At 34.6% G+C, this 26,866-nt stretch overlaps 1 long non-coding RNA gene across 1 annotated transcript in view; it reads right to left on the reverse strand.

The window, feature by feature from the left end:
- Positions 1–13,004: 13,004 nt before the first annotated feature.
- Positions 13,005–26,866, reverse strand: part of LOC114077250 — a 23,515-nt gene continuing 9,653 nt past the window's right edge. The window contains exon 3 of the long non-coding RNA XR_003578308.1: positions 13,005–13,211. This is a non-coding gene — a long non-coding RNA (uncharacterized LOC114077250). The remainder of the gene's footprint in view (positions 13,212–26,866) is intronic.

Below are 26,866 nucleotides of genomic sequence, written 5' to 3' on the forward strand. Positions count from 1 at the left end.
TAATTTCCCCCCCCCCCCTCACCCCTCACCTTTAGCTAGAGAACATAGTACATATTCAATGGTTAACATGTCAACCTCTCCTATCATTGAGCACATGTAACATCTTACAATTTAAAATAGGTAATAATAAGAGAAGAAAGTAAAAGTATTCATTTTTATGAAATAAAGGGGAAATTTTGGAAAATTGCCTATGTTAAGTAAGTGAGTTTTGGTCATTTTCATATTGCCATAACTTCTACCTCAGGATGATTCAGAGGTAGTTCTTGACATGTTGTAAATCCTTTGGAGAGATCTTTCAACGCTGTCGATTTTGGCTCATTTTTGATATTGTATGAAGGAGATATGCCTATCGGAAGTTGCATCGTTGAAGTAAGGAAAGTCCAAATCCGGATTTAAAAAGGGCAAACTAGTCTTTTCCCCAATTAATTTTCCATTTCGTTTTAAGGGTTTGTTGGGTTTAAAACTAAGTTTAGTTTAATTTTTGAAATTCAAAATCACGCTTAGTGTTTGGAGAAGAGATAAAAGTCAAGAATTCGCCAAGAACGTCAAGATTTGCAAGTGGATTTCATCGGTGGTGATCCTTATCAAGGTATGTGAGATCTATTAGTGTTTAGTTAGTTCACCCACATAGAAAGCTTATTTCAATCCCATGATTTTCGAATTGGTTGAATGAGAATAGGGAAGTTCTTGAAGGACATTGTTGAATTCTTGTTGATGAATTTGTTGAATGCTTATTATTGCTTTGATTCGTAATTTTGGGTTGTTTTTGGAGTTAGATCTATTGGGTATTGAAGGTACTAGTAATCCTAAGGTTTTGGGAGAAGAATTATGGACGTTTAGGGGGTTTAGCTTTGAAAACTGAGATGAAAAAATTGTGGGGTAGGGTCATGCGCGGCGCGCCTGCAGTGCACCCTGGTGGAGCTTTAGACCAATGGGTCTTGCACGGCGCAAATTGGCATTTTTTGCATTTTTTTTCATAATGTAGTCCGATTAATCTATTCTAAGGTGTTTTATCACTTCTTAATGATTCTAATTACTATAAATGACTTCTAATCATATAAAAATCTTTTTGAAACACGAATGAACAACCTTGAACCCATAACTTCAAATTCAAGGAAAAGTTAGAGATAAGTCTAAAGAATTACTAAAGTCTTTTGCAAATAGTTTAAACTTGAAGATCAGTTTGAGTAAATACTAAATATAAGAAGGATAAGTTCATTTCAAGTGTCATAAGTCTTTCAAAAACGTTTTAAGTGTCATTTTAAGACTTAAGCTCGAGTTCAGTTAAGATTAAAGTGAAGTATTCCTTCAAAGAAATCTATGGAAATAAGTATTACCAAAAGAACTTAAAATGTTATCACATTTAAAAATAAGGGAAAATCAGATTTTCAAAGACCCTTCGGGCTAGTTTTCAGTTAAGGAGAAATAGCTCTCTAAATTAAGCAAGTAGGGAAACTTAGATTTTCAAGATAGCCTTTGAGGTAAGTATTTTGAGCACTAATCTCAAATTACAGAATCCGTATGTTTTTAGAACATAAGAGCTAGTTTATTTTGGGAGTAGTATTGAGCACTGTATGGGAGAGAGTTCAGACAACTCACAGCCCCCAAACTATGTAGCCACTATAGGTAAAAAAGGATCATACTTTTTAGATGAACCCTTTTCACACTATATTAGTAGATACATTGGGAAATTCAGGTATTATACATTTGGCTTGGCATAGGATGCGCTAGCAGCATGAAATAAATCACTGTATCATCACTGTAGCTCTTAAGTGATAGTTGTCAGTAAGAAAGAATCCCACATAAATAAATGTATTTACATATATACATCAATTTATTTTTATTTTTACATATATCTTAGAGTAATGTATCCTTGTATACATTCAAAATTTACAACATGCTTTCATATATATTTTCTTTATATTGCAGTTTTCTAGAATTTCTTTATAATGAAATAAGTCATATTATTCATGAATCGAGCAGCACCAACGTAAGTGTTCCTTCGTACTCTTTTCAAGCATATGTTATTTTAGCATTCCAACTCGCATACTCCTACATTCAATGTACTAATGCCAGTGGCCTGTGTCGTATCACGATGAAGATGCAGGTAACAAGGATCGACATCCGATGCACCATTGATCCAGTGGATCATTCCAGAGTCAGTGGTGAGCCTTCTTGCCTTTTGAAGGACTCATTTTAGTTCTTTTACACTATTTTCTTTTTTAGGACGTTGTGAGGTCTGTCCCAACATCCATCCCAGTTTTAGAAGGCTTCATAGATAGAGAGTCCTTATTTTAATCATTTAGTCTTTTCATTACCTTTTGATTCATTAATACCTGGGTTGCCACTTTTGGACAGTTGAATATTTAATATTTATAACATTCTAAAATATATCAGTTATTTTTGTTATTGATCATTGTGTAACCATGTGTATTTTCTTCCACTAAGTTATGTATGCCAAGACAAGGGTCTGCTCGAGGCTAGCAATGGTCTTAGTGTCAGTCATGTCCTGGGTGTAGTATTGAGGCATGACAAACATTGTAATACATCTCGAAGTTCAAGAGTCCTAGGGATTCTATGAAGCTATGTCTGTGGATTCCTAGTTATCAGTGTAAAGCGTGCCACATACATAATTAGGAGGCAGCTACATCTAGGAAATACTTCAGTTATTTTATTTTCCTTTTCTGTGTTAGAGTTTATCTCTAAAATTTTCCCTATAATCCGTGCTTGCACGTGTTTTCACATAACCATGCTTCCATGGAAAGCAACAAGAGGTCGTTCGACTAGGAGGAAGGTAGAGCAACCAGAGTTTCCATATGCACCAGAAGTTCAACCGCAAGGACAAGTTTCTACTCAAGAGTTCAGAGAGATAATAAGGATGATTAGTCATGTTGTGACCAATAAAGTTGGGTAGTAGAGAGGAGCTTGACAAGAAATGGCTGGCACTTCAAGGATTCGTGAGTTCTTGAGGTTGAATGCTCCAAGTTTCATGGGATCGATCATTACTGAGGATCTTTAGAATTTTGTTGAGGAACTGAAGAATGTTTTTTATGTGACGCATGTTGTTGATGCTGAACGAGTTGAGATAGTTGTATATAAAATAAAAATATTTCTAGGACTTGGTTCGATAAGTGGAAGGACGGCAAAGATGAGGATGCACCACACCCGAGTTGGGCTTATTTTGAAGAGGCTTTCTTTGGTTTTTTCTTTCCTCGAGAATTGAAAACGCCTAAGATACAAGAATTTCATACACTGAAAGATGACTTCTTGAGTGTGCTTATGTATGAATTGAAGTTCACCCAACTATCCCGCTATGCCCTTAAATGGTTAAGGACATGAGGAGCAGGATGATCTCTTTTCTTCACGGGTTTATGTCATGCATCAAGAAAAGAGGGCACAATTGCAATGCTCATAGGCGGAATGGGCATATCCAGGTTGATTGTTTATGTGAAGTAGGTTGAAGAGGAGAATTTAAGGGACAGAGAAAAGTATATTATTAAGAGATCTAAGACAGTGAATAATTCTGGGAAACAGAAGATTAGTGCCAACAGTCATCCATCCAACAGAGAAATAAGGGTCTTGCCCCATCATCTGTTAGTGAACCTGCACCAAAGAACAAGGATGAGTACTATGGTAAAAATTGGAGACCTAAACATGCGTATTCACAGTGTAGTGTGGCATAAAGGGGTAGTATGCTTCCTCCCTGCGCCAAGTGTGGTAAAAACCACTCCGACATTTGTCGTGAGGGCTCCACTGGTTGTTTTAAGTGTTGTCACACCGGGAATTTCATTTGAGATTGTACGAATAATAAGAAGGGAAATGGTAGTTGGGGCAATATAGCCCAGTCTTATTTAGTTTCTCCACCAAAAAAACTTTCACCTTAAAGAGATACTTCCAGAATTGGCAGAGAAACAAATAACTTGTACAGTCTCAACAATTGCCAAAAGCATGAGAACTCACCAGACGTTTTCTTTGGTTTGATTCAAGTGTTTCACTTTACTTTTATGCAAATCTAGACACAGGAGCGAGTTTATCTTTTGTAACTCCATATGTTTCTATAAACTTTTATATTGTTCCTGAGCATTTTAGTGAACTATTAGGTGTCTCCACACCTGTTGGTGAATCCATTCTTGCCAAGATTCTATCGTCATTGTCCCGTTTTGGTCAATCACAAGAGTACAAGGCTTATTTAGTTGAGTTAGACATGGTAGACTTCGATGTAATTCTTTGTGTGGGCTTATTTTATGCCTTTTATTCTTCAGTTGATTGTAGACTCGAGTAGTCAAGTTTCAGTTTCCAAATAACCCAATCGTAGAGTGAAATTACAGTTCAACAGTGCCTAAGGGTCATTTCATTTCATACCTTAAGGCGAAAAAATTAGTTTCTAAGGGGTGTGTCTATCACTTAGTCCGAGTTAATTATTCTAGTGTTGAGATACCTCCTAATCAGTTTATTCAATAGTGAACGAGTTCCTAGAAGTCTTTCTAGATAATCTTCCAGAGTCCCTCTTGAGAGAGATAAACTTCGATGTAGATCTTCTTCCTTATGCTCGTCCTATATCTATTCTCCCATATATAATGACACCAATAGAGTAAAAGAGCAGAAAGAACAGTTGAAAGATCTGTTAGATAAAGGTTTCATTTTACAAGTATTTCACCATGGGCCACTCCTGTCTTGTTTGTGAGAAAGAAGGATGGTTCCGTATGATATGCATAGATTATCGTCAATTGAACAAGGTTACCATTAAAAATAAGTATCCTCTTCCAAGGAATTATGATCTTTTCAATCATCTTATGGGTGTTTCCCCTTTTTTTCCAGGATTGACCTCAAATCAAGCTAGCACCAGTTGAAAGTTTGGAAATGTGAAATTCAAAAGATAGATTTTATAACTAGATATGGGAATTATGAGGCTTTGGTCATGTCACTAGGGTCGACCAATGATACTGAACAATTCATGGATCTTATGAATAGTGCCTTCAAACCTTATTTAGATATGTTTTCCATCGTCTTCTATGATGACATACTAATTTATTCAAGTAATGAAGAAAATCATAATAGTCACCTTAGAATAGTCCTTCAGACATTGAAAGATAAGGATTTGTATGCTAAGTTCTCAAAATGTGAGTTTTGACTTAAATATGTGGCATTCTTGAGCCATATAGTTTCCAATGATTGGTTTAGAGTTTATACCCAAAAGATAAAAGCAGTTCACAGTTAGCCTAAATCCACGTCTCCAACTGATATAAGGAGTTCTCATCTATCTCGTCTCCTTTTAGAAGATCACTCAGAAAATAGTTAAGTTTCAATGGTCCGAAGATTCTAATTAAAGCTTTCAAAAGTTGAAGAAGAGGTTGACTATTTCCCACTCTAGACCAAGAAGAAGGTAATCAAGCTTTTCTTGTGTACTGCATATATAGTTGGTTTGGGTTGTGTGTCAATGTAGAATAGCAAGGTCTTATGCCTCCATACAATTAAAGGTTCATGTGAAGAATTATCCAACCCATAACTTAGAGTTGGATGTTGTGGTATTCGCCTTGAAAATATGGTGTCACTATTTGTATGGTGTTTTTGTGGATGCCATCATAGATCACAAGAGCCGACAATATGTGTTAACTCAGAGAGATCTTAATCTTAGACAAAGGAGGTAGTTAGAATTTCTGAAAAATTATGACATGAGCAATCTTTGCCACCTAGGTACGAATAATTTTTTGTTGATTATGACTTAATAAGGTTTTCAATTGGTAGTACCGTCCATCTTGAAGAAGAGAAGGAGGAATGGGCAAAAGAAGTGCATAGACTTGCATCCCTAGGAGTCCGACTAATAGATTCCACAGATAGAGAATAGTGGAAACAAATGGGGCTAAGTTATCATTAGTGTCAGAAGTGAAAAAGAAGCAAGACAAAGGTACCATTTTTCTTGAATTGAAGGCCAATGATTACAATCAAAGAGTAATAGCTTCTGAACAAGGGGGAGATCTACGGTGGATGGACTTCAACAAAGATTCATGGAAAAAGCTAATAAATCTAGATATTCCATTCATCAAGGTTCCATAAAAATGTACAAAAATTTGAGAAAAATATATTAGTGTAATGGTATGAAGATGGGCATTGTCGTATTTGTTTCCAAGTGCCCGAATTTCCATCAAGTTAAAATAAAGCACCAAAGGCCTGGAGGGTTGGCTAAGAATATAGAATTTCCAGAATGTAAGTGGGAGATGACTAATATGGAATTCATTACAGGGTTACCAAGGTCTCACATGTAGCATTATTCAATATAGGTAATTGTCGATAGAATGACCAAATTAGCCAAATTCTTGTCAGTAAAGACCACCCATTCAGCAGAGGATTTTGCTAAGTTATATATTCAAGAAATTGTGAGACTTCATGGAGTCCTAGTTTCGATAATTTCAGATATAGATGCACAATTTAGTGCATATTTTGGAAATCTTTCTAGAAAGGTTTGGATTCAAAAGTGAACTTAAGCACAGTTTTTCAATCGTCAGACAGATAGGCAAGCAGAGCGTACTACCCATACCTTAGAAGATATGTTGAGGGAATGCGTGATTGATTTCAAGGGAATTGAGATAATCAACTATTTCTCATTGAGTCTGCTTACAACAATAGTTATCATTGAGCATCCAAATGGCTCCATATGAAGCTCTTTATGGGAGAAGATGCAGATTCCTATTGGGTTGTTTGAAGTTGATGAAGTAGGGTTGATAGGACCAGATCTAATTCACCAATCTATGGAGAATGTGAAGGTGATTCAAGGAAGATTGAAAACGTCACAGAATCGTCAAAAATCCTACACATTTGTTAGGAGAAGGTCATTGGTGTTCGAAGTGGCTAATTGGATATACTTGAAGATTTCACCCATGAAGGGTGTTATGAGGTTTGTTAATAAGGGGAAACTTAGTCCCCGGTATATTGGACCTTATCGCATAGCCAAAAGGATTAAGCATCAATCAAGGTCCTTTTGATGAACAAATTTGTTGAAAAAGTGACTTGGGAAGCTGAAGAGGACATTAAGAAGAGATATCCACATCCCTTTGAATTTTGAGAGCATGTAGATCAATGTTGTAATTTTCTTCTTAGTACTTTATGAACTATGAATAAGCATGTGGTTACTTTCTTTTTTTTATTTAGTGTTGAATTTGATGTTATTAACTTTAGCTTAGTGAATAAATCTCATTCGAGGACGAATATTCCCAAGGGGGAGCGATTGTAACATCTCACAATTTGAAATAGCTAAAAATAAGATAAGAAACTAAAAATATTCATTTTAATGAAATAAAAGGAAAATCTGCAAAACTGCCTAAGTTAAGAAATTGAGTTACAGTCTTTTTCAAACTGCCATAACTTCTATCTTAGGATGAGTTAGAGGTATTTCTTTATATGGTTGAGAAGATCTCCAACGCCACCTAGTTTGCGCATTTTCGATATCATAAAAGGGAGTTATGCCTATCGGAAGCTGGGTTGTTGAAGTAAGTAATGTTTAAATCTTGATTAAAGGAAGGACAAACTAGTTTTTTAAGCAATTAAGTTTAAATTTCTTTTTAGGGGTTTATTGGGATTAAAGCTTAGTTTATTTCGGTTATAAAAAATTAAAATCATGTTGAGGTCTTGGAGAAGAGAGAAAAGAAGAAAAAAAAGGAGAAAAGTCAAGAATTAGACAAGAACATCAAGATTTGCGAGTAGATCTTTTCGGGGATAATCCCTATCAAGGCATGTAAGATCTTTTAGTGTTTGGTTAGTTCACCCACACACCAAGATTTTATCAATATCATGATTTTCAAATTGGTTGAATGAGAATAGTGAAGTTCTTGAAAGACATTGTTGACTTATTGTTGATTGAGTTGTTGAATGCCTATTGTTGCATTGATTTGTAATTCTGGGTTTTTTATCGAGTTAGATCTACTGGTTATTGAAGGTAATAATAATCCTAAGGGTTTGGGAAAAGAAGTATGAAGGTTTATGGGGTTTAGCGTTCAAAAATGAGATAAAAAGTTCATTAGGTGTCACATGGGCAAGGTCAGGCGCAGTGCGCCCCATCTTCGCTAGAGGGTCTGGGGCGACTTGCCTGCAGTGCACACAGATGAAGCCTCATACCAATGGGTCTTGCGTGGCGCGCCCAGGACGCGTCAGAATTGGCATTTTTTGCCTAGTCCGATTAATCTCTTCTAAGGTGTTTTAACACTTATTAATGATTCTAACTACTCTAAATGACTTCTATTCATATACAAATCATCTAGAAAAATGATTTTACAACCTTGAATCCATAACTTCAAATTAAAGGAAAAGTTAGAGCCAAGTCTAGAGAATTTCTAAAGTCCTTTAATAAAGTCTTTTGCAATTAATTTAAACATCTATTAAGACATAAAGATCAGTTTTAGCAAGGACTAGAGATAAGAAGGAGAAGTTCATCTCAAGTTTCATAAGTCTTTCAAAAACGTTTTAATTGTCATTTTAAGACTGAAGCTCGAGATTAGTTCAGAGTAAAGTGAAGTATTCCTTCAAAAACGGATATGAGAACTAAGTACTCCCAAATGAACTTAAAATGTTTTCACATTTAAAAAGAAGGGAAACTCAGATTTCCAAAGAGCCTTAAGGAAAGTTTTCAAATTTCAATAGTTTGTTCGAATGGAAGAAGGATCAAGTTATTATTGCATACAAAGGCATGGATATAATTTTCCTTTCCAATGAGAGGAAAGACACAAAGTAAATAATCTAATAGACAAAAAGATTTAAGAATAAACAAGGTAAGTTTTGAAATTTGTGTTATTAAACATGTCATAAAAAATTTGTGGTTACAAAATCGTTGAAGTATGTGTGGCTATAAAAGCTTGCCATCAAACTAAAGTGAAAAATTACACTTATATTATACCCAAAATTAAACAGGGAGCATTCTTTTGGAAAAAGCTAAAAAATAGGTCACATAAATTGAAGGATGTATTTGTTAGTCTAGCATCCTAGTCAAAACATAGAAGAAGGGACGTCCCTAGAATTCATACCTTGAGTTTCACTAACATAGAATGTTTCAAAAAACAAAAAGAATAAATCAAGACCCTTATTAAATAATTATTCGAAGTACACGAAATATCAATGACTAACTTAAGTTTCTAATTTTGAAAAGGATTGTGAAGCAGAGATATATGTCGAAGTCTCCCAAGTTACATAGAGTGATATAGATAAAATTAAAAGGAAATGGTTGAAATTCAAACATGAGAAGGTCCACATAATATACAAATAAAATGAAGAACAGAGATAGGAAAAAAGCAGTAAGATAAACCATATCAAATTATATATATGTGAAGCCATACTCAAGACTCCTTACTTAAAGAAGGCGGGATATGCACATTATAGCTTAGACGATTCCTAAATAAAATTTAACATCCTAAATAGGTAGTTGTTTAAACATGTTTTACTTCATTAAAAGGAACAAAACATCCTGAGCCTTTTCATAATATCAGTACAACAACTTCTTTTGTACAAGTTGAACTTTTCAATGAAAAAACATCCCATTTCATTCCAACAAGACTAGACACTAAAAGAACCTCATATAATGAATTAAATAACTATAACCTCAAAAAAGACACACCCAATATTTAAACCAACGCACCCAATTAGTTTTTGTATTATAATATGACTAATAAAATATATCTTCTATTCAATCTATTAATATACATATGCATATACATATAAACATACATATACATATACACACACACACACATACATACATACATACATACATACATACATACACACACACACACACACACACACACACACATATATATATATATATATCAATTATTCCCAAAGTTAATACGTGTATATGCCCTCACGTAAGCATGTTGGTCCACGTCGCAATGACTCTTGTTGTTATTCCTTTTTAGAAAAAAAAACTGTGGTCAAGTCTCTTGGAGGCATTGGGCCAGGGAGGTTTGGGATCACTATAGAATATCATTGCTAGCTTGGAGCCCTACAACCATAGATCATAGATAACTTGGCTCAGCCTAGAGCACACTCACTAATTTAGGTGCTCGACATCGATAAAATGGGACATAACATTATACATGATCACCTATATCTTTTAAGTAAGACGAGCACCAAAAATAATCTGATTTGCATGAACACTTCAATATATATATATATATATATATATATATATATAGCAATGGAGCCCTACAATCATAGATCATAGATAACTTGGCTCAACCTAGAGCACACTCACTAATTTAGGTGCTCGACATCGATAAAATGGGACATAACATTATACATGATCACCTATATCTTTTAAGTAAGACGAGCACCAAAAATAATCTGATTTGCATGAACACTTCAATATATATATATATATATATATATATATATATAGCAATGGAGCCCTACAATCATAGATCATAGATAACTTGGCTCAACCTAGAGCACACTCACTAATTTAGGTGCTCGACATCGATAAAATGGGACATAACATTATACATGATCACCTATATCTTTTAAGTAAGACGAGCACCAAAAATAATCTGATTTGCATGAACACTTCAATATATATATATATATATATATATATATATATAGCAATGGAGCCCTACAATCATAGATCATAGATAACTTGGCTCAACCTAGAGCACACTCACTAATTTAGGTGCTCGACATCGATAAAATGGGACATAACATTATACATGATCACCTATATCTTTTAAGTAAGACGAGCACCAAAAATAATCTGATTTGCATGAACACTTCAATATATATATATATATATATATATATATATATAGCAATGGAGCCCTACAATCATAGATCATAGATAACTTGGCTCAACCTAGAGCACACTCACTAATTTAGGTGCTCGACATCGATAAAATGGGACATAACATTATACATGATCACCTATATCTTTTAAGTAAGACGAGCACCAAAAATAATCTGATTTGCATGAACACTTCAATATATATATATATATATATATATATATATATAGCAATGGAGCCCTACAATCATAGATCATAGATAACTTGGCTCAACCTAGAGCACACTCACTAATTTAGGTGCTCGACATCGATAAAATGGGACATAACATTATACATGATCACCTATATCTTTTAAGTAAGACGAGCACCAAAAATAATCTGATTTGCATGAACACTTCAATATATATATATATATATATATATATATATATAGCAATGGAGCCCTACAATCATAGATCATAGATAACTTGGCTCAACCTAGAGCACACTCACTAATTTAGGTGCTCGACATCGATAAAATGGGACATAACATTATACATGATCACCTATATCTTTTAAGTAAGACGAGCACCAAAAATAATCTGATTTGCATGAACACTTCAATATATATATATATATATATATATATATATATAGCAATGGAGCCCTACAATCATAGATCATAGATAACTTGGCTCAACCTAGAGCACACTCACTAATTTAGGTGCTCGACATCGATAAAATGGGACATAACATTATACATGATCACCTATATCTTTTAAGTAAGACGAGCACCAAAAATAATCTGATTTGCATGAACACTTCAATATATATATATATATATATATATATATATATAGCAATGGAGCCCTACAATCATAGATCATAGATAACTTGGCTCAACCTAGAGCACACTCACTAATTTAGGTGCTCGACATCGATAAAATGGGACATAACATTATACATGATCACCTATATCTTTTAAGTAAGACGAGCANACCTCCAATAAAAGGGCCTGCGGAAAAATGGTTTTTCAAAAAACCTACTTTCCATTAAAAATTCATGATGTAAATGGGAACTTTATTGAATGATAATGGCATGGATGAATCAAACTTTTGACCGAGGAATAGATGAGCATTCTCTAAATTTTATAACGTATTTTACCCAGCATCAAAAGTTTAGATTTTAGCACATATAGTTAAGGTTATAGCATATAACTCTTTGGATATAGGGTATGTGACAAACAGAATCAAATGTAATTAGGTGATTACAATAATAGTGTACTATTTTGAGGTTGTATTGTAAGTGTGAATACATCATATGCCATGTCTTCATGTTGCGTAGTTTAAATTTCTAGGGTTAAATTGGAAACAGATCACCAGCCACACCTTTTTAATTCAATGCTTTTTAGAGTAACGACGTCACAAAAATGAGAAGGAATTTCATCAAGATGCTTACACTTGGTTAAAATGAAAAATTCAAGCTTAAGAAAAGAATTGCCAGACAAAAACAACTATGAAATGTTGATTTTGTTAATATTTAAGTATTTGAGTCCAGGAAACTCTGAACGATTTTTTTCCCATTGAATCCCAATAAAATTTCTCAAAAGAAACTTTACAATGTCTAGGAAATTCTAGAACAAAAGAATTATAAGATCCATATGGTGTGAGCCAGCGACCATAATCGTGAAGTGTAAAACTATTAAGACATGCAATCTCGATGAGAGGGATTGCGACCCCGATAAGTCATGGTCATTATAAGGATTAGAATCACTAATTTATGTAAAACGTTCCCTTTTCCTAAAACCCATACTTATCAAGAACTAAGTCCTAGCCTGCATCATTTTGTTCAAAACCCCTAATCTCAATCCCCCAGTGCATTGTTTTTGCATCTGAGCAATTGCGTGGTGTGATCATCCAGTATATTTAAAGAATACGTGTAACTGTCATTAGTGGGTATGTTATAAGGTCCTAGAAACATTTTATTAGATCTGATGGTGCTTTCTGGGAAGGGCATTACTGTTTGTCTTTCCATAGGGCATATGGAAAAAGTTAAAGGTTGTTTGGTGGAAGATTTGAGAGGTATAGTGGATATTCTTTTCATCTTCACAAAAGATACATGACCTAGTCTAGCATGCCACAAGAGTTCAGCATCATAATCATGAGTTGGAGGGATAAAAGTAGAAATAGAAGCATTAACACTAAACAAAAAAAGGATCAGTAGAACAAGATTCTTTCTTTGATAACTTGAATTTATTACAATGGATCATAATGTAGCTATAAATTTACATTCAACTAAAATTTTTCACAATTGAGTATAGGAGAAAGTAGGATAACATGTTGAAGAGTAGCAAGTAGTATGGGAGGAACCGGTGTGTTCATAATAGGAACAGTAGTTGTTACACTTGGTGCACAGAAAATAAAAGTCATTCCTGGCTCTACCAAGCTCCAGAAGGTTCTTCAGAGAAATGCCCTGCAATGAACAAGAAGAATTGTTAAAACTAATTGTTCCTTTGTGTCATTACCCCAAAATGTACAAGAATAAACTAGAGCCTCACATGACTTTTATGAGTTAATAACTTGTTAATAATGTGATAAACAACTTGTATTGAGGTTTGACGTCAAACGTCAAAGGACAACCAAGACATCTGGACACTATTCTTTTGTGTGCTAGTGTGTCCTAGCATGTTTGCATTGTTTTAAAGTGTTGTTTGGAGTCCAAAATTATTGGAGGGAACCCTAGTATATAGATGGTCATGTTTAGGGTAAAAGATCCGGGTACAACTCCCCAAGGACCACTCTAGGGGTCCTTGATGAGGACCCAAGCGTTGGACAAAAGCTATCAAGATAACTTGACAAATGACCCCAAGTGATGCCCTGTTGAAAGAGTGACGACCCGTAGGTGGTGGGCATGGATCCACACTTGGTCGTGGGATCTTAGCCCCCATTTTAGGGAGCCTCAGTAAAGAGCCACAGTGCTATCAAACCACCTACTACCTATAGGTGGTGGTCATGAGCCACTACCTGCAATCTGTCCAATGGTTCGGCCAATTAAGAGGTTAATTGATAAATTCGCCCTATGTTCTAATTAAAAGGCAGACAGTTATTTTACCTATTTTAGAGTATTTTAAGTTTTCTAAAACACCTAAACCTAGAATTAGAATTCATACTTTAAATAAAACCATTCCCTCCCAAATTAGATTCTCGCTAGACTCCATTGGAGACAAAGCTCAAGATTAAGCTAGGAGATGAATTTCCAACTGATTTTTTCTTCAATTTTAGTGGGTAATCAACCAATAGGTTATCGTAAATCTTGATTCTAGGATAGCCTTTCATTCAAGGAGTTCTATCAATGATTTTCCAAAGAGTTTCTATGATCAAATTTCACAATTTCCAATCTAAACGTGGGTTCATTTTCAAATGGTTTTAAAAGACATTAAAATGATTAATTATTGTGTAATAAAGGTTTTAATATGTATTTTAATGTAATTCCTTGAAAAACTCCTTGATACCCAATCAATCAATTTAGCCTATAAAGTGGGTTTTGTGATCTTGATTGGATGTTAATAAAATTATGCCTAGATGGTGATTTATTATTGAATTCTATTACTATATTTATCTATTGATTACTAATTGTTGAAGATTTAGCTATAATTGATCATGTCTTGGAGAATCGGTGAGTTAACCTAACTTCTAGTCTATAATATTGGAATTGATGTTGTATGGTTTGGTCTACTTATGGTAGTTGTGTTTACTTATTTTCAATATACACATGTTGTTATCATGTCCTTGATGGCATTAGATGTAGATTGAATTTTTATTATGATGATCTTGATTATGATAGTGTGTCATATGAAGGTTATGTGTGTAGTCCTCAATGCCAGTGCTTGATTAAAGTGTATGGATAATGTGAAGTATATGGTTAATGATAATGTTAGGGATAAGGTGTAGTCTGTATGAGTGATTATGTTAAGTACTATTGTTGAATCACCCCTACATGTATGACCCCACATGAATGTGTTATCCTTTACATGTTAGGAGTTATATATTTAATGTTTAATGTGCCCTTGTCTCCCATGATGAAATATGAGTGTGTGGTTTATAGTCCCTAAATTATATATATGTTAATTATTCATGACTTGGGAAAAATGTAATTGTTTTGTGATCCTTTGAAGGGTGGTTTCCTCAATAACAATGTTGTTGCCATGTGATCATGAAGACTAATATGTACACACACACCCCATGTATAAGTATCAGTATGATATGTTTATGGTGTCAATTAAAAGAATAATTATCATCTACACCTTTATATCTTATTATTCATTAAAAGTATATGACTAATTAAGTATGAACTTTTGTTGTCTAAAGTTGTTTATATGAATGGTTTTCTCATATATGTACACATAGACGAAGGTATGAATGAAAGATGTTAATGATAATCTAGTGAACGAGAGTCTATTGAAAGGTTTCCTCAACTAAACTCTTAACTAGAGTATGTTATGGATGTTATGATTATGTGAAAGGATATTCTCACATGATGTTTGTTTTGATGACATGACATTCTAATTATATAACCTATGAGCTATGTACATGTTATATAAGGATTTAATCCCTCAAGGCCCATCTTATGAACAAATGTGTGATAAAGACTTAAAGGCTCTTTAAAAAGGGAATTTCTCTTATCATCAAGTGAACTTGACGATGAGAGGAATCTGTTCACGAGGAAGCTTCCCCAAATGTTCTCATGCAGTGGAAACTATGATGTGAATTAGCATAAAGAGGGTTTCTAGTAACAACCTCCTAGTTCCTTATCTATGTACCCCCATAGTAAACTTAGCTAGTGGATCCACCTAGATGGTATATGATGTTTATGTCCTACCTTGGCAAGTAGGATGCCCTACTTTCGGTGTGAGGGGTTGACACCAGATTCTATGTTTAGCTCACGTGGTCTATGTCGTTTACGGTGAAGTTTCCCGTATGTAAAATTAATAAATAGAATTAAGAAGATTAATACTAATTAAGACTAACTAAGAAATGTAACTAAGTGTAGGTAAGGGAATGGAACTTAACATAACATTGTATAAGGACGCCTTGAAGGGAATTCTAGGGTGAGTTCTTTATGTATATGTATGTCTATATATATTTTTTATGAATTGCATTATTGTGTTATCATACTTGTAATATCTAATATGCATGATGTCAGTCTCTTTGATATACATGACGATGGTCTAGCTTTGTATACATGTTGTTGATTATACTTGTCATGATGATGTATGAAGTAAAGAGAAATGCTTGTGATCTCCTTGTTGGTTTATTTGGTATATGTGATGTTATGGGGTTTCACATATACATTACACTAGTAGACTTAGATTAGGGTTATTAGTAATGTCTTGTGACGTAATAAATGAATGATCTCTTATATGAGGTCTATGAAGTATATGGGTCTTATGTCTAAGGTTAAATGATTATGTTGTGATTTATTGAAAGTTATGTACCTAGTCTAGGTTGACTTCATAGGAACACTTCGTGTGAATAGTATTATAGATTGATACTTGCACATTGTACTAGTGTTAGTTGGGGTTGTCTTAGGTGATGGTTCTTATGTGAAGGTTATGTTTCATGATATGTTATGTCCTTATGAATATATGTGAATTAATAAAGGTTCTATGAATATTCACCCTTTGTGACCTTAAGGTGATACTTTGGTATGAGTGTTGGAATGGGATACTATTTATGCATTGCACTGTGTATTACTTTAGGGTTGCTTTAGGTAAAGGTGTTAAGGTAAAGTGTAAAGGTAATGTATTGGAGATATTGAATTTGTCTGAAATGTGATAAATGACTTCATGTGTTGTTTTGAATGGAATTCCATGCCTAACAGAATGTATGTGAACTATATTGTGCTTATTATATCAAATGTTTATGAAGTTTCTCTAAAATTAAATTGTACATGGTTTCCAACTAAATGTCCTCTTTTAAACATGTTTTTCATGGTTATCATATGCGTAGTGCATCTTGTACTGATACCATTCTTCTTCATTTTTTTACACCAAGTGTATGTGCTGATGGCTAAAGGATTTTTCCTAGAATGAAGAGCTTGGATTACTATTACCAAGTTCAAGTGTTTCCTTAATGATTCAAGGACCTTTCTGTTAGAAGTTCATTTAAGTTGATGTAATAGTATAATAATATTCTTTTATATTGAAAGGGCTTTGTCCATGTTATATGAGTCATGTCTAAGATGGCAAGAAGATACTTAGTGTCCTAACTATGTACTAGTGGTTTTGAAATGAAATGAATTTTAGTCTTCTTTTATGTTATGAAAAGTTTTAATTCCGCAATAATTTTATGACAATGTGATGAATGAATGCTAAGGTTTTGTATAAGACCTCTAAGACGTCAAGTATGTCGTGTTGCTTTTAGGGGGTACTTTCTGGTCATGAAAAACTTGGTATGAGAGCATGATGTTATAAAAATGGTTTTAGTGTCAAAAGCTTCATAATGCCACGTCTAGTAGAGTCTTGTTCATCGGTGTGAGTCGCGACACATTTATGAGTGAGAAGCTATATGACGATAGAAGTTTCACTTTTGTCATTTCTATTGTGTTTACCGTAGGGCTTCACTCTATATGATATCTTTTATGTACCTTATTCGGTGGTCTTCTAGGTGTGATTGCTTGGAAGGGGTGACGTGTCAAGGCTTAAGGGAGAAAATGTCATTTTTGATTCTTATTATAGTTTTGTGTTTACATGAGTATATGTGAAGGTGGATTTGAAAGATGTTGTTGTGATGACAATTCTGTCTATATGTGACCTATGAGTTTTGAGTTATATATTATGAAGGTGTGTTGTGATGTATTAGTAAGAAAATAAGAGTTGTTATGGTTGAATAAAGTCCTTTTTGGAATGATGGGTTACTTTATAGTTATATGCAATGATAGTAGAGAGTTATGGTGTAGACTTGAGGAATTCTAAAGGAATGTGATATATATTATGGGATTCTACATGCACATTGCACTAGTATGACTTCGGGTTGTCTTAGGTGATTGTTCTTATGTGAAGGTTATATTTCATGATATGTTATGTCCTTATTAATGTATGTGCTTGAATTGGTGAAGTTTGTTTGAATGTTGACCCTTGGTGACCTGAAGGTGATGCTTCGGTATGAATGGTGGAATGCGACACTAATCATGCATTGCACTAAGTATTACTTAAGGGTTGCTTTCAATAAAGGGGTTAAGGTAAAATGGAAAAGTACTGTATTCAAGATATTAAATATGCTTAAATGTGATAAATGGTTTTACGTGTTGATGTGAATGGTATTCCATGCCTAATATAATGTATGTGAACTACATTGTACTTATTGTATCAAATGCTTAGGAAGTTTCTCTAAAAGGACATGATGCATGGTTACTAACTAAAAGTCCGCTTTAAAGCATGTTTTTGGATTGTTATCAGACTTGTGCATTCTTGTACTACAACAATTCTTCTTCATCGTTTTACACCAAGTGTAGTGGTGATATTAAAAGAATGAAGGGCTTGGACTACTATTCACAAGCTCGAGTGTGTCCTTAGAACATAAGAGGCATTATATTTTGGGAGTAGTATTGAGCACTGTATGGGAGAGAGTTCAGACAACTCACAGCCCCCAAACTATGTAGCCACTATAGGTAAAAAAAGGATCATACTTTTTAGATGAACCCTTTTCACACTAGATTAGTAGATCCATTCGCAAGTTAAGGTCTTATACATTTGGCTTTGTATATGATGCGCTAGCAGCGTGAGATAGATCATTGTATCATCACTGTAGCTCTTTAGTGATGGTTGTTAGTTAGAAAAAAATTCCACAAAAAATAAATGTATTTACATATATACATCAATTTATTTGTATTTTTACATACATCTAAGAGTTACATGTATCCTTGTACACATTCAAAATTTACAGCATGCTTTCATACATATTTTCTTTATATTACACTTTTTTATAATTGTTTTATAATTAAATGATTTATATTATTCATGAGTTGAGCAGAGCTGACGTGAGTGTTTCTTCTTACTCTTTTAAAGCTTATGTTGCTTTAGGATTCCAACTCGCATACTCGTACATTCAATGTACAAATATCAGTGGCCTGCGTCGTATCATGATGCAGATGCAGGTGACAAGGATCGACATTCAATGCACCATTGATCCCGTGGATCACTCTAGAGTCAGTGATGATCCTCCTTGTATTTTGAAGGACTCCTTTTATTTCTTTTACAGTATTTTCTTTATTAGGATATTGTGAGGTCTGACCCAACATCCATCCTTGTTTTAGAAGGTTTCATAGATAGCGAGTCTTTCTTTAATCCTTTAGTCTTTTTATTATCTTTTGATTTGTTAAGACTTGGGTTTCCACTTTTGGACAGTTGAATATTTAATATTTAATAATTACAATATTCTAAGTTTTATCAGTTAGATGATTTATTAATCATCGTGTAATCATGTGTATTTTCTTCCGCTGAGTTATGTAAGTCAGGCCAAGGGTCTGCTCGAGGTCAGTAATGGTCTTCGAGTGTTAGTCATGTCCTGGTTGTAGGCTTGGGGCGTGACACACTTGGTATTACAGCCGGAGTTCAAGAGTCCTAGGGATTCTATGAAGCTGTGTTTGTAGAGTCATATCGGTATGAAGCGCGCCACATCCATAATTAGGAGGCAGCTACATTTAGGAAATACTTCAGTTCTTTCATACTCATTTCGTGTGTTAGAGTTTATCTCTAAAATTTACCCTCTAATTCGTGCTTGCGCGTGTTTTCAGATAACCATGCCTTGTTTTCAGATAACCATGCCTCCACGAAAAGCAGCAAGAGGTCGTCCAGCTAGAAGTAGAGGAACCAGAGTTTCCCAATGCACCTGAAGTTCAACAGGAATGAGAAGTTTCTAATGCTGAGTTCAGAGAGGCAATAAGGATGATCAATAAAGTTTCTACCAATAAAGTTGGGTAGTAAAGAGGAGCTTGAGAAGAAGAGGCTGACACTTCAAGGATTCATGAGTTCTTGAGGATGAATTCTCTAAGTTTCACGGGGTCAATCATTACTGAGGATCTAGAGAATTTTGTTGAGGAACTGAAGAAGGTTTTTGATGTGATGCATGTTGTTGATGTTGAACGAGTTGAGATAGTTGTTTATCAACTAAAAAATGTGGCTAGGACTTGGTTCGATAAGTGGAAGGAGGGCAAAGATAAGGATGCACCACACCCATGTTAGGCTTATTTTTAAGAGGCTTTCATGGGGGGTTTCTTTACTTGAGAATTGGAAGCATCTAAGGTACGAGAGTTTCATACACCGAAATTGGACTTCTTAAGTGTGCATACGTACGGGTTGATGTTTACCCAACTATCCCGCTATGCCCTGAAATGGTTAAAGACACAAGGAGTAGGATACTTCGTTTTCTTCGCTGGTTTGTGTTGTGCATCAAGAGAAGAGGGAAGAATTGCAATGCTGATAGGCGACATGGGCATATCAAGGTTGATTGTTTATGTGCAGTATGTTGAAGAGGAGAAGCTGAGGGATAGAGAAAAGTATATTATCAAGAGAGCTAAGATAGGGAATGATTCCGGGCAGCAGAACAGTAGTGCCAACCAGTCATCCTTCATACAGAGAAATAAGGGTCCTACCCCATCATCTATTAGTGAACCTGCACCAAAGAACAAGGATGAGTACTATGGTAAAAATTCTAGACCTAAACCTGCATATTCATAGGGTAGTGTGGCGCAAAGGGGTAGTAACCCTCCTGCCTGCGCCATGTCTGGTAAAAACCACTTCGGTGTTTGTCGTGAGGGCTCCATTGGTTGTTTCAAGTGTGGTCAACCGGGCATTTATTTAGAGATTGTCCAAATAATAAGCAGGGAAATGGTAGTGGGGGAAATATAGCCCATTATTATTTAATCTCTCCACCAAAAAAAGTTGCACCTTAAGGAGCTACTTCCTGAATATAACAGAGGAACAAACGACTTGTGTGATCTCAACAATCGCCAAAAGCATGAGAACTCACAAGATGGTTTCACTGGTATGATTAAAGTCTTTTACTTTACTATTTATGCATTTCTAGACCCAACAGCGAGTTTATCTTTTGTAACTCCATATGTTGTTATGAACTTTGATATTGTTCCTGAGCAACTTTGTGAACCATTAAGTGTCTCCACACCTTTTGATGAATCCATTCTAGCCAAAGATTCTATCGCCATTGTTTTTTTATCCATGAGTCATAAGAGTACCAAGGCTTATTTGGTTGAGTTAGACATGGTAAACTTCGATGTCATTCTTTGTTTGGGTTGGCTTCATGCTTGTTATTCCTCAGTTGATTGTAGAGAGTCTTCAAGTTTCAGTTTCCAAATGAGCCAATTTTAGAGTGGAAATGTAGTTCAACAGTGCCTAAGGGTCATTTCATTTCATATCTTAAGGCGAGAAAGTTAGTTTCTAAAGGGTTTGTCTATCACTTAGTCCGAGTTTATGACTCTACTGTTAAGATACCTCCTATTCAGTCAGTTTCAGTAGTGAAAGAGTTCCTAGAAGTCTATCAAGATAATCTTCCCAGAGTCCCTCCTAAGAGAGATAAACTTCAATATAGATCTTCTTCCTGATACTCGTCCTATATCTATTCTCCCATATAGGATGGCACCAATAGAGTAAAAGATCTGAAAGAATAGTTGAAAGATCTTTTTATAAAGGTTTTATTTTCCAAGTATCTCACCATGGGGTGCAGCGATCTTATTTATGAGAAACAAGGATGGTTCCTTAGAATATGTATAGTTTATCGTCAATTGAACAAGGTTATCATTAAGAATGAGTATCCTCCTCCAAGGATTGATGATCTTTTCGATCATCTTATGGGTGTTTCCTCTTTTTTCCAAGATTGAACTCAGATCAGGCTATCACCAGTTGAAAGTTAGGAAATGTGATATTCCAAAGACAGCTTTTACAACCAAATATGGGAATTATGAGGCTTTGGTTATGTCATTTGGGTCTACCAATACACCTGCACTATTCATGGATCTTAAGAATAGTTCCTTCAAACCTTATTTAGATATGTTTGCCATCGTCTTCTATGATGACATACTAATCTATTAAAGTAATGAAGAAGATCATGCTAGTCACCTCAGAATAGTCCTTCAGATATTTAAAGATAAGGATTTATATGCTAAGTTCTCAAAAAGTGAGTTTTGGCTTGAATATGTGGCATTCTTGGGCCACATAGTTTCCAGCGATTGGTTTAGAGTTTATACCCAAAGATAGAAGCAGTTCACAGTTGGCCTAAATCCACGTCTCTAACTGATATAAGGAGTTCTCATCTATATCATCTCCTTTAACAAACTGACTTAGAAAATAGTTAAGTTTCAATGGTCCGAAGCTTGTGAGAAAAGCTTTCAGGATTTGAAGAAAAGGTTGACTATTTCCCACTCTAGACCTTATAAGAAGGTACTCAATGTTTTGTGGTGTAATGCATCTATATTTGGTTTGGGTTGTGTTTTAATGTAGAATAGAGAGGTTATAGCTTATGCCTCCATACAGTTTAAGGTTCGTGTGAAGAATTATCCATCCCATAACTTATATTTGAATTTTGTACTATTCGCCAAGAAGATATGGTATCACTATTTGAATGGTGTTTTTGTGGATGTCATCATAGATCAACAGAGCCGACAATATGTGTTCACTCAGAGAGAGCTTAATCTCAGACAAAGGAGGTGGTTAGAATCTCTAAAAGATTATGACCCGAGCAATCTTTACCACCCTGGTACGGATAATTTTGGTGATGATGACTTAAGAAGGTTTTCAATGGGTAGTACCGCCCATCTTGAGGAAGAGAAGGAGGAACAGGCAAAAGAAGTGCACAGACTTGCTTGCCTAGGAGTTCGACTAATAGATTCCACAGATAGACGAATATTGGTGACAAATGGGGTTGAGTTATCATTAGCGTTAGAAGTGAAAGAGAAGCAAGACAAAGATATCATTTTGATTTAATTGAAGGACAATGTTCATAATCAAAGAGTATTAGCTTCTGAACAAATGGGAGATACCGTGTTAAGATATCAAGGTAGATTGTTATACCTATGGTAGATGGACGTAAAGAAAGGATCACGGAGAAAGCTCATAGATCTAGATATTCCATTCATCAGGGTTCCACAAAGATGTAGCCCAATATGAGAAAAATATATTAGTGGAATTGTATGAAGAAGGGCATTGTCGTATTTGTTTCCAAGGGCCTGAATTGACATAAAGTTGAAATAAAGCACCAAAGGCCTGGAGGGTTTGATACGAATATATAATTTCCATAATGGAATTGGGAGATGACTAATATGGACTTCATCAGAGGGTTACGAAGGTCTCACATGTTGCATGATTCAATATGGGTAATTGTCGATGGAATGACAAAATCAGCCAAATTCTTGCCAGTAAAGACCACCCATTCGGTAGAGGATTTTGCAAAGTTATATATTCAAGCAATAGTGAGACTTCATGGAGTCCCAGCTTTAATCATTTCAGATAGAGATGCACAATTTAGTGCATAGTTCTGGAAATCTTTCTAGAAAGGTTTGGGTTCAAATTTGAACTTAAGCACTGTTTTTAATCGTCAAACGGATAAACAAGAAAAGCTTACTATCCACACCTTAGAAGATATGTTGAGGGCATGCATGATTGATATCCATAGGAATTGGGATGATCACCTACCTCTTATTGAGTCTGCTTACAACAACAATTATCATTTGAGCATTCAAATGGCTCCATATGAAGCTCTTTATGGGAGAAGATGCAGATTACGGCTGCTGGTTTGAAGTTCATGAAGCAGGGTTGTTAGGACCAGATCTAATTCACCAAGATATAGAGAATGTGAAGGTGATTCAAGAGTGATTGAAAACGACACAGAATCTTCAAAAATCATACAGATTTAATAGGAAAAGGCCATTGGAGTTCGAAGTGGATGATTTAATATACTTGAAGGTTTCATCCACGATGGGTGTTGTGAGGTTTGGTATAAAGGGAAACTAGTCCCCGATATATTTGACCTTATCGCAGATCCAAAAGGATTGCAAAGTAGCTTATGAGTTAGAGATTCTATAAGAGTTAGTAGCAATTCGTCCAGTGTTTTATATCTATGTTGGAGAATTACATAGGCGATCCTTCATTGATTGTAGAAATTGAAAATATTGGGATTAAGGATATCTTATCCTATGAAGAGATTTTGGTTTAGATTTTTAGATCGCCAAGTTCACAAGTTGAGAATAAAAGAGGTTGCGTCAGTCAAGGTACTTTGGATTAACCAACTTGTTGATGAAGTGACTTGGGAAGGTAAAGAGGACATCAAGAACAGATATCCACATATCTTTGAATTCAGAGAAAATGCAGATCAAGGTACTAATTTTCTACTTAGTACTTTATGAACTATGAGTAAGCATGTGGTTATTTGATTTTGTTTGTTGAGTGTTGAATTTGATGTTACTATGCTTAGCTTAGTGAAAGAAATCTCATTCGAGGACGAATGTTCCCAAGGAGGAGATATTGTAACATCTCACAATTTGAAATAGCTAAGAATAAGATAAGAAACTTAAAATATTTATTTTAATGAAAGAAAGGGAAAATCTACAAAATTGCCTATGTTAAGAAATTGAGTTATTTTAATTTCAAATGCCATAACTTTTATCTTAGGATGAGAAAGAGGTGTTTCTTGAAATGGTTGGAAAGATCTCCAACGCCACCGATTTTACACATTTTTATATCGTATAAGGCATATATGTCTATCGTAAGTTGGGTTTTTGAAGTAAGAAAAGTCTCAATCCGGATATAAAGAAGGGAAAACTAGTCTTTTCACCAATTAAGTTCCTATTTCGTTTTAGAGGTTTATTGGGGTTAAAGCTCAGTTTAGTTTTGGAAAATTAAAATCATGTTGAGGTCTTGTTGAAGAGAGAAAAGACGAAGAAAAGGGAGAAAAGTCAAGAATTCGCTAAGAACGTCAATATTTGCGAGTGTATTTTTTTGGGGATAATCCCTGTCAAAGTATGTGAGATCTTTTAGTGTTTGGTTAGTTCACCCACACACCAAGATTTTCTCAATATCATAGTTTTTTAATTGGTTGAATGAGAATAGTGAAGTTCTTGAAAGACATTGTTGAATTCTTATTTATTGATTTGTTGAATGCCTATTGTTGCATTGATTAGTGATTCCGGGTTGTTTATCGAGTTACATATATTGGGTATTGAAGGTACTAATAATCCTAAGGGTTTGGGAAAATAACTCTGGAGGTTTATGGGGTTTAGCGTTCAAAAACGAGATAAAGAGTTCATTAGGCGTCACCTACGCAAGGTCAAGCGCAGTGCGCCCCGTCTGCGCCAGAGGGTCTGGGGCGACTCGCTTGCAATGCACCCAAATGGATCCTCATACCAATGGGTCTGGCGTGGTGCGCCCAGGACGCGCCAGAATTAGCATTTGTGCCTTGTTTTCGTAATTCATTCCGATTAAGCTCTTCTAAGGTGTTTTAACACTTCTTAATTATTGTACCTACTCTAAATGACTTCTATTCATATAGAAATCATCTAGAAAAATGAATTTACAACCTTGAATTCATAACATCAAACTCAAGGAAAAGTTAGAGCCAAGTCTAGGGAATTCCTAAATTCCTTTCATGAAGTCATTTGCAAATAATTTAAACATCTATGAAGACTTAAAGATCAGTTTTAGTAAGGACTAGAGATAAGAAGGAGAAGTTCATCTCTAGTTTCATAAGTCTTTCAAAAATGATTTACTTGTCGTTTTAAGACTTAAGCTCAAGATTTGTTCAAAGTAATGTGAAGTATTCCTTCAAAGCAGTATATGGAAACTAAGTACTCTCAAAAGAACTTAAAATGTTTTCAAATTTCAGAAGAAGGGAAACTCAGATTTCCAAAGAGCCTTAAGGATAGTTTTCAAATTTCAATAGTTTGTTTGAGTCGAAGAAGGATCAAGTTATTGTTCCATACAAAAGTGTGGACATAATTTTCCTCGCGAACGAGTGGAAAGATACAAAGTAAATAATGAAAAACAGTTAAGAATAAACAAGGTAACTATTGAAACTTGTGTTATTAGACATGCCATAACATATTTGTGGTTACAAAACTGTTGAAGTATATGTGGCAATAAAAGCTTGTCATCAAAGAAAAAGTGAAAAATTACACATATATTATACCCAAATTTAAACAGGGAGCATTCTTTTGGCAAAAACTAAAAATTAGGTCACATAAATTGAAGGATGTGTTTGTTAACATAGTCTAGCATCCTAGTCACAACTCAAAAGAAGGCACGTCCATAGAATTCATACCTCGAGTTTCACTAACATAGAATTTTTCAAAAACCAAAAAGAATAAATCAAGACCCAGATTAAATAACCATTCGAAGAACACGAAATATCAAGGACTAACTTAAGTTCCTAATTCTGACAAGGATTGTGAAGCAGAGATATATGTCGAAGTCTCCCAAGTTAAAAAGAGTGATATAGATTTAAAATAAAAAGTAAATGGTTCAAGTCCACATAATATACAAAGTAAATGAAGAATAGGGAAAAGGAGAAGAGCAGTAAGATAAACCATATCAAATCATATATATGTGAAGCCATACTCAAGTCTCGTCACATAAAGAAGGCGGGATATGCACATTATAGCTATAATATTCCTAAATAAAATTTCACGTGCTAAATAGGTAGTTGTTTGAACATGTTTTACTTCATTAAAAGGAACAAAACATCCTGCGCCTTTTAATAATATCACTACAACAACTTCTTTTGTACAAGTTGAACTTATCAATGAGAAAACATCTCATTTCATTCCAACAAAATAAGACACTAAAACAAACTCATATAATGAATTAAATAACTATATCCTCAAATAAAGAGACACCCAATATTTAAACCGATGCACCCAATTAGTTTTAGTATTATAATATGACTAATAAAATATATCTTCTATTCAAGCTATATATATACATATACACATACACATACAGATCCATATACATATATACATACACATACATATGCATATACATATACATACATATATACACATACATACACATATATATAAATATACATACATACTACATGCATATATACATATATACATATATA

This window comes from Solanum pennellii, chromosome 5 (genome assembly GCF_001406875.1).
Source record: "Solanum pennellii chromosome 5, SPENNV200".
Classification (NCBI taxonomy): domain Eukaryota; kingdom Viridiplantae; phylum Streptophyta; class Magnoliopsida; order Solanales; family Solanaceae; genus Solanum; species Solanum pennellii.